The following is a 9,120-nucleotide window of genomic DNA, read 5'->3' on the forward strand; positions in this document are numbered from 1 at the left end:
ACTTGAAGATGAAGGAAGGCACACTCACTCCGCATGCTATGGCACCGGCACTCCGACGCCCTCGGTGCGGCGGCGCACGGCAGCGGCGCCTGCTGTGTGTCGCCACCGCGACACCTCAGAGCCGGCGTAGCAACGCACAGCGGAGGCGCCGCTGCGCGCCGCTGCTCCTACGTCGACTCAAGGTTTTCTCTCAAGCAACGGCCACGCCTCCTCAGCGGTGGCATGGTGTCGGCTCAAGGCTTTCTCTCAACATGGAGCCTGGAGCCGACGGCCATCCCGGAGGAAGTTGACCGTGTCGCCCCGCCGTCTCCAGCGCCGGAGATCCACCTCAGCGTTGCTCGGTGCTGCTGCAGACAGGACCCCGCCTCCTCGTGCGGGGGCCCCTGGCGCTAGCACCAAGGACAAGCCGGCGAACGACCGCACTTCTCCACGCGTCGCACCGGTCCATCTGCTGCGCAAGGGCTCTGGTTTCCATCGGCAACGGCGACGGCAGGGGGAGGGGGCCTCTTCCATTCAAAGCCAAAGAATTTGTCTCATGCCATGTAAGCATGTGACAGCTCTTAGGCAAGGAGGGGTCCCCCGAGCTCCCGAGGTGATGCTGGATGATGCGGTTCAGGCACGTTCAGGGCGCCTTCACCTCCGAAGAAGAACACGCTGTATAGCATGCAGCCGTAGGTTACTCCTAAAGAAGGAATGAGAGATTTTCTCCTTTGTAATAGCGTGGTGTCTACGTGTGTGTCCAGAGCGGTCAAGGTCCGACCTTGTAAACCCGACCTCTGGCCCTATCACACAAACAGGCAAAAGCGGTCCGGAGCGGTGGAGGTCCGTCCTCGTAATCCCGACCTCCGATGTATACCGTGACAACCACAATAATAAAGGAGATTTTCCTCCTCAGTTTTGCCTAGGCTCCACCCTGATTACATTTATTCGCCTTGGTTTAACTATTCTTTTCTCTTGACCGGAGTTTCCCTTATTGCTAACAATCCAAGTTAAGTTGCTGGCTTGTGGTCAGGTAAAGACACCCCTTCTAGCTGGAAGGCGGTCCGGACCCCTAAGGACCTGCTCTGGAGAAGTGGTATTTGTATCCTGGGGTAGAGAAGCTCCGCGTGGCTTAGCCTGGTAATGTACCCTAAGTTTACGTACTTCACTACCCTGTTACAAGTACTCTAGTATCCAGGAACTGCTGACTTTAGAGGTCCCGGGCTCTCTTCTAGTATAAGGCTTGGTTTCTTTGCACCTTACTATGAGGTCCGGTAACATGCTTCATCGGATTGTCAGCCACGGTCGCTCCAAGTCCACTCCGGTGGCCCGCTCCGGCGGAGACCGCTCGCCACGGTCGCTCCAAGTCCACTCCGGTGGCCCGCTCCGGCGGAGACCGCTCGCCACGGTCGCTCCAAGTCCACTCCGGTGGCCCGCTCCGGCGGAGACCGCTCGCCACGGTCGCTCCAAGTCCACTCCGGTGGCCCGCTCCGGCGGAGACCGCTCGCCACGGTCGCTCCAAGTCCACTCCGGTGGCCCGCTCCGGCGGAGACCGCTCGCCACGGTCGCTCCAAGTCCACTCCGGTGGCCCGCTCCGGCGGAGACCGCTCGCCACGGTCGCTCCAAGTCCACTCCGGTGGCCCGCTCCGGCGGAGACCGCTCGCCACGGTCGCTCCAAGTCCACTCCGGTGGCCCGCTCCGGCGGAGACCGCTCGCCACGGTCGTTCCAAGTCCACTCCGGTGGCCCGCTCCGGCGGAGACCGCTCGCCACGGTCGCTCCAAGTCCACTCCGGTGGCCCGCTCCGGCGGAGACCGCTCGCCACGGTCGTTCCAAGTCCACTCCGGTGGCCCGCTCCGGCGGAGACCGCTCGCCCCGGTCGCTCCAAGTCCACTCCGGTGGCCCGCTCCGGCGGAGACGGTCGACAAAAGCCGGGTCCGGGAAGTAGTGCTACCCCCTGAGCGATCCGAAGTCCGTGTAGCCGCTTAGCTTGGTTCTGTACCCTAAGCCTACGCCTTCGTCGCCCCGTGGAGAGCACTCTAGTACCTAAACCAGGCAACAATCATACCGGCCTCAGGGGTCCGGGATGCCCACTCTCTCCAAGAGCACACCAACGCAATCAAGTTGCGTCGGAACACATCACGGTGGTGGCCCCACCCGCGGGTTCATACCTCTCCCGAGGTGGGCCCGGGGGCCACTGTCGGTACCCCAGGACTGGGGTACCCCCTCTTGCTGTGACTAGGCAAGAGCCTTAGTAGTCATCCTTGACTACAACCAAACAGCCGGACCCCTGCAGTCCGAAGTCCTGTCCTCCCGACAAAGGTCCGGACCTGTTCTGCGGCCGGGGAAGGTCTGGGAACGCCACGTGTCCCAGGAAAAACAGGCGCTCAAGCGCAAGCAGCCAGGGCTCCGGACCTCCCAAGGAATCCAGACCCCCGCGGGGTCCCGGACCCCTCATAGGGTCCTGGATAGCAACCGGACCCCTCTCGAAGGGAAAGTTTGGACGCCCCGCCTCAGGGCGGTCCGGGGCCGACACGTGTATGAAGTCCTTGGTCTCCATATTGAGGTCCACCTACCTTCGCATTCATTGCAGTAGGTGGACATCCACTTTGATATAGTGGAAGCCGAGGCGTTTGACTGACCAGGGGGCACTATTGATCGCGTATTACCAAGGCAGTGGAGCCGATGGCGCCGCCCATGCCGCGTCTGCCAGTCTGCCGTAACAGTCGGATACGACGGCTCGGCTTCACCCATTATGACGCTACATAATAGCCTCAGCAGGCCACGCCGCAAGCTACGCTACTCCAACGGGCACCTAGCTGACGGAACAAGAGAAGACCCCTGTGACAGGAGAGCAGCAGTACGCATATCGAAGGAAAGATTCGCTACCACTGTAGCCGCATTCACGTTGGGCCCACCTGTCGGGGCATCGACGTCCTATGTATCCGCTCCCCCTTGATCTATAAAAGGAGGGAGCGCCGCTAGAAAACCTCAGGCTGGGCAAGAGCCAAGACCAGCAGAGGATAGGTTCATTCACACAACCAAGACAACACATCTCCCAGTGGACGTAGGGTATTACGCTCCGGCGGCCCGAACCACTCTAAATCGAGTGTTCTTGAGTCCTTGTCTCAGCGAAGATCCAGCCCCATCGCCTAGTACTTCCCCGAGTACTCCCTCACTGGGAATAGGCGGGTGCGCTCCGCCACCCGGCTGTGGGTACCCCTAAAAATCCCCACAACACAGATGATGCTTCCCAAAGTATCTTCTGGGTACAGTTTGTGAGTGGTTTGAGCCGGCTCTTGTTGTCATTGTTCTGGCAAACTTTGGAGGAGATAATTGATGCTTCGATGCCTTTCATTTTCGTTGTCTCTGCTGTTGGTCCTGCACGGAATAAGAAGTTTTCGTTGTCATTGTCCTTGCATGGATGCCATAAGCGGCCGTTTGGTTTCCAAAAGCTCCAGTGATTTGGCCGGCTGGACGGACAGAGGTGTGCATTTGGATGTTTGCCATTCGTAGAATTTTTTTAACCTCATCAGGCCATGGTCCGTTTTGAAATAGTTTGAGCCAGGGAATTGTTCACAAAATTATTGGTAAAAGAAAATATATTTAAAATTCTAAGGATTTTTTTACTTATGGATATATAAAACATTGCACATTTAATGATACCTTTCATGAAAAGATTATACATTTAAACAAATTTATAAATGAATGACGTATTTAACTACACATGTATAAAAACTACAAATTTAAATTTTCATCTATCCACTTAAATCTGTACTTTTTTCGATATGCAACTAGCAAGGTGACCCGCGTTTAATAGCGCAGGTAGCTAGTTTGTTTATTGAAAATGATCGGGTGCTCGTAGCCTAAGAGGAGGAGGGGTGAATTAGGCAACTCAAAATCTTAACCTATGACTCCAACTAGTTTGCACTTCATCTAGTGTGAAAGCCTCATCCCAAAAGAGTTTTGCAACCTATAGTCAATCTTAGCAAGATATTATTCTAAGAAAGTAAAGACATACAAGTTGCAATATGAAATGCAGAAGCTTTAATAGAGATGAGAGGAAGCAAACTCTTGACGCGAAGTTTATCCCGTGGTTCGTTAGCCACTAAGAAACTCCTACTCCATGTTGTTGAAGCACTCACTAAGAGTATCGCTTCCCGGCAATCAAGTCTTTTCCAAGGACACCCAGTCACCACAGTCACCTTGATCTCATTTTCCACTAGGATGTGGTCTCCACGTCCCCCGCACAAAACCGTCGATGCCGATCCACATCAAGCCGGAGGGTCGTAAATTTGCCGATGAGCCACCAAGACTCCAAGGATGGCCGTCGCACCAAGATACAAGTGTAGTTCACTCTAGAATCAGCTCACAAGAAGGCAACACCTTTTACTCTTACTCATTTAAGAGCGAACCTAGCACCAACACTCTCAAAGGTGTGCTAAGGACTAAAGATGTGATCACTAAGCACTTTGGTGGCTTGGAGAACTTCTTTAATGTGATCACTAAGCACTTGGACTCCAGCAACATCAAATGACCCGGGGTGAGGCATGTATGTAGCCCTCCAACTCAATAGAGCCGTTACTAGCCGTTAAGCTTCTCACACTGCCTGCTGCTAACCCATCAAATGTCAGTTAAACCGGTGCCCTGGTGTCGGTTTAACCGGTTTTCAAGAAACCTTCCTTCCCTACTCTGCTGCAGGCATCATTGCATCGACGTAATGCACTGACACACCGTCGGTTTATCCGGTGCTGAAGACATTGCTTTTTGGCCGCTTGACATGCTCTCTGGACAATGCCAAGGTTAATGCACCGACGCCCTTTGTTGCACCATCGGTTCAACCAGTGCTGCTTAGTTTCTTCACTCGGTCTTCATGCTCACTGTCCAATGCACCAATGCCTATGCACCGGTTTAATCGGTGCTTGAGTGTCGGTTAAACCGGTGCAACCACTTCTGCTGCTACTTGTCCAAATCGTCGCGGGTCATTTGGACACCTCAAATATATTCTGTCTGCTTTTTCACTATGGTTTGACATCTTGACAGTGAATTGGACACATCTCTATGGCGAATTGGACACATTGAATTATATACATGGGACCTAAAAATCCCACAAATGTGATCTCACAAACTTGTTAGTCCCCTTGATTATATTGTCACTCAATCACCAAAATCACAAACAATGGCCTAATGGAGCCATGTTCTTTACATTTATGCGAACATTTCTGTGGTTTATTTTAAAATAAATGGATGGAAATAGTTTTTTAGTTCTAATTTTGGAACGGAGCAAGGTACCATCTATGCATTTTCTTTATCGTCATATTATAAGACATATCTTTTATAACATAAATAATTCATAAGAAAAAGTTTATAGAGACATCTTTTTTAGTATTTACTGACAACACTATATATAAATATTTATACATTACTGAAAGGAATGAAATTATTTTTAGATTGTTGGTTGGCATTGTATATTTTTGTTTGTGAGTTCTTTTTAACATGGTAAATTATTCTTATATTTTTAGTAAAATATCTAGATGAGTGGTTCAATGTATACCACCAAAACTAATAATTAGAATTTAATTTTGAGTTGTAATCAAAATATAAATGAGTTGCTGATGCATCCTCTATAGTTCGTATCTCATCCAAATTTTCTTTCCTTTTGTCTTGAAAGGTATATATTTTGTTTTTATCTTTCTTTCTTTCATTCCATCATAGTTGTTCATGAATTCTGAGCCGTGTTTTTTTATGGCCGTCCCTTTTCTTCATGGAATTTCTAGAGCATCTCGGTGAACATGGTGGCTTCTTTTAACATTACCTTATTGATATAATAGATAACTCAAATTTGGTTATTCATTTATTTTATTTGACCTTCACACTCTCTAAATTATGCATTATCTCATCAACTATTATTATTTTGAAATGCGTTACAGCTCATGATGTTCACACCATACTGCTGATGTTCTCTTCTTCGTTATCGTTGTAGTTGCTTGTTGCATTGTGATGCCCATACTGCCATTATCTTCATTTACTTTTTTTTACTGAATTCATTTAAGAATTCAACCATGTAAACCTATGACAGCAAAGTGTCGGATTCCCAAAGCTAGCGGACACATATCATGGTGGGCAGTGTGATGGCCGATCACATACTCCTGCAAGAGCTCACCATCGTGCTCTTACACAGATTCAGCCTAATTTACTATGGTTTGGCCTCTTAGCTCGGCTCAATGCACCTTGAGAGGTTCAAAATAGAAATCATCTGAGACATTGAGCTAATTGCTATTGATCGGCCCTATGAGTGTTTAGTTGTAAGTGACATGTATAGTCGTCTGAAATAGCTTTTTTTTGTCTACTTAATTTCCACCGCTAATCTGATCCCGTGTGGCTGTCAGTTGTCGGACGCGAGTTACTCCACTTCATGTATCAGTATCATCACCGACATCATCGATCAGAATTCTTGAAGACAATGCACATAGAGAATATGATCTTAGCATTTTTTCTTAATTTATGTCAAGTAGCCATCCTAAAACCTTTTGTTTTGGCGGCACGTATCTTTTCAATCTTAATGAACCCATACCTATTTCTAAAGCACGTAACATTTCCACCAAATTTTTTTGTTTGGTCTGCTTTGTGTTATTGACAAGTGGGCCTTACTCCATCCCGTATGCGAGTCAGACCAGCCCTCTGTCCATGACTCGATCATGTAGATCCCTACAAATTAACACACATAGATAACTATACATATCCTATACTTATATCAACTTTATCCGTAGCAACGCACATACATATTTGCCTAGTTAGTATTTATGGTTCCTTTAATTGATACCTAGATTAGACTGACTCTTTTTTCCTTGTCATATTAGATACAAACCAAATTTTCCTTACAATATTTGATCTATATACAAATTTTTTAGCTCTTTATTAAATATATATTTGATATACTCTTTGAATTATTTTTTATCGACCTGAGTATTAATAGCTTTTACGTCATTCAGTTTTGTATCTAGCAGCAAAATAACACGCACCAGCACTCTACCTGACCATGCGTAGTGTTTTCTGAAATCGAGTTTCTAGGTCTCGGATGCAAGGATCATCCCTTGAAAAACATGTGTTACACGGGGCTATGCCCCGTTGCTTTATTTTGCCTTAAACCGAGGACTAAAACACTGAATTGTATGTTTATATAAGGAATCTATAGTTTCCTTTACATGTTTCTTGTTTTTACCATCTATAGAGTCTAGATCGATACAATTTAAACCCATAGAGATCGATGGTGTAGAATTTTCTCTTTCTTCATCAATTGCTGTAGTGATTTATGGATCAATTTAGATTATGTTATTCCAAACTGAGTTATCTATTAATTGCATTTGCTATGGGCTCTCTATTTAGCTATTTGCTTTCCTATTCACGTAGAAATCATATATTAATTTTCTTAATTTCAAATTTACATATATTTATTAGTAGTAGTTGGCATTGACTCTTTGAGTTATTCTAGACCGTTAGATCTTTATAAAATCCAACTGTGTCAATTCTCTTATTCTTTATTATGGTAATTTCTAGATTTTTTCGATTAACACGGTGTCTTATTTTAACACTATTGGTCGAGTTAATTTTTAACTGGTCCCGTGGATCCATCTTGCTGGAGGTCATGGTGACCTTCTATGTGTAGAGATTGGTCCAGCGATCAATCTCGCCGTTGTCTTGCTTTGATCCCATATTTTGCTTCTATCTAGCTTTTTATATTGCTTTGATCCCTCCTCTTCATATGTCGCAATCACGCTTTTTTCTCTTTCTAGCCTGGTGGACGTACAGATCCTAGCCAGGTTAAGTAGAAAAACAATCCATACGACAGAACTATGTTCCTTTTATTGGTTACGAAATGGTATTTCTTTTATTACATCTACTAAAATCCATTTTTTATTTCTAATATGCATATATATTTATGAGCAGTAGTTGACAGACTCTTTGAGTTATTATAAACTGTTAGATCTTCATAAAATCTGAAGGTGTAAATCCTTTTTTTAGATTAATATGAGAATTTCTAGACCCTCGTGGTGGCTTCTTTTAACACTCTCTTATTAATATGATAGATGCAAGAAACTATAGTTTTCTATATACTCTCTCAAACGTGTTCTTAAAAGTAAATGTCTTTAAATTAAATGTGTAATTATTTATACAACAACCCCATAAATGTGCAATTCCATATTAGATATGCCAAAGAATAAGCAGTTTCTTAAAAGGTGTAGTTTCTTAAAAGGAAAAGTGAAAAAGACTACATAACCCCTGAAGTTTTGGGGTTCGTCTACTTAGCCACCTAAACTGTAAAATTGGGTATTGCTGTCACACCCTGAAATTTTTAAATTTCAAGATGTGATTAAAATTAAAAATAAAACAATAATTTTCTCATAATTTTAAAATTTTCTCAACATTTATTTTTCTTCACAGGGAATTTAGTAAAAATAAATAAAGTTTGTTTGGATTTAAAAAAAATAAAATAAAATGAAATTGGTTGCGTGTTGCACTCATGCTACCCTTGCATTGTTTTAATGTTGTGGTTCAATTTGAATTTGAATTCTTCAAATTTGAATTCAAATTGAATTTGTTTGAATCTCTTGCAAAAAAAAACCTCTTTCAGCCTAAAACTCCAAGCCGGCCCAGCATTTTTTTTTCCTCCCCGGCGGCCCGCCCGTTTCCCTCTCCCGCAGCCCGCTTCGCTTTCCTCGCGGCCCAGCACCTCCCCCGCGCGCGGCCCATCTCCTCGTCTAGGCCCAACCCGACGCCGCCCCCTCCCGCAGCCCACCGACAGGCGGGGCCCTCCTGTCGGGGCCGTCCTCCTCCTCGCGCCCGACCGGGACTCTTGCAGAGTCCGGCTGCGCCCCGCCTCGCCGGCCTGCCCTTGGCCCTCACGCCAAGGCGGTCTGCTCCGCCCCTATATAAGCGCCGCACCGCCCCCTGGGAACCTTTTCCTATCCGCGCCGCCGCCCTTTGCCCCAAACCCTAGCCCGCGTCGCCATTGGAGCCGCCGATCTCTGGCTCGACGCCGACCCGCTGCTCTGCCTCCTATCCTCGACAAGTTCGCCGCCCAGGAGCTCCGCGAGGTAGAGAGAACGCTCGCTGACCCCTTCTCTCCCTCCCTCTCACTCTGC

The sequence above is a fragment of the Panicum virgatum genome, chromosome 2N (genome assembly GCF_016808335.1).
Source record: "Panicum virgatum strain AP13 chromosome 2N, P.virgatum_v5, whole genome shotgun sequence".
Taxonomy (NCBI): Eukaryota; Viridiplantae; Streptophyta; class Magnoliopsida; order Poales; family Poaceae; genus Panicum; species Panicum virgatum.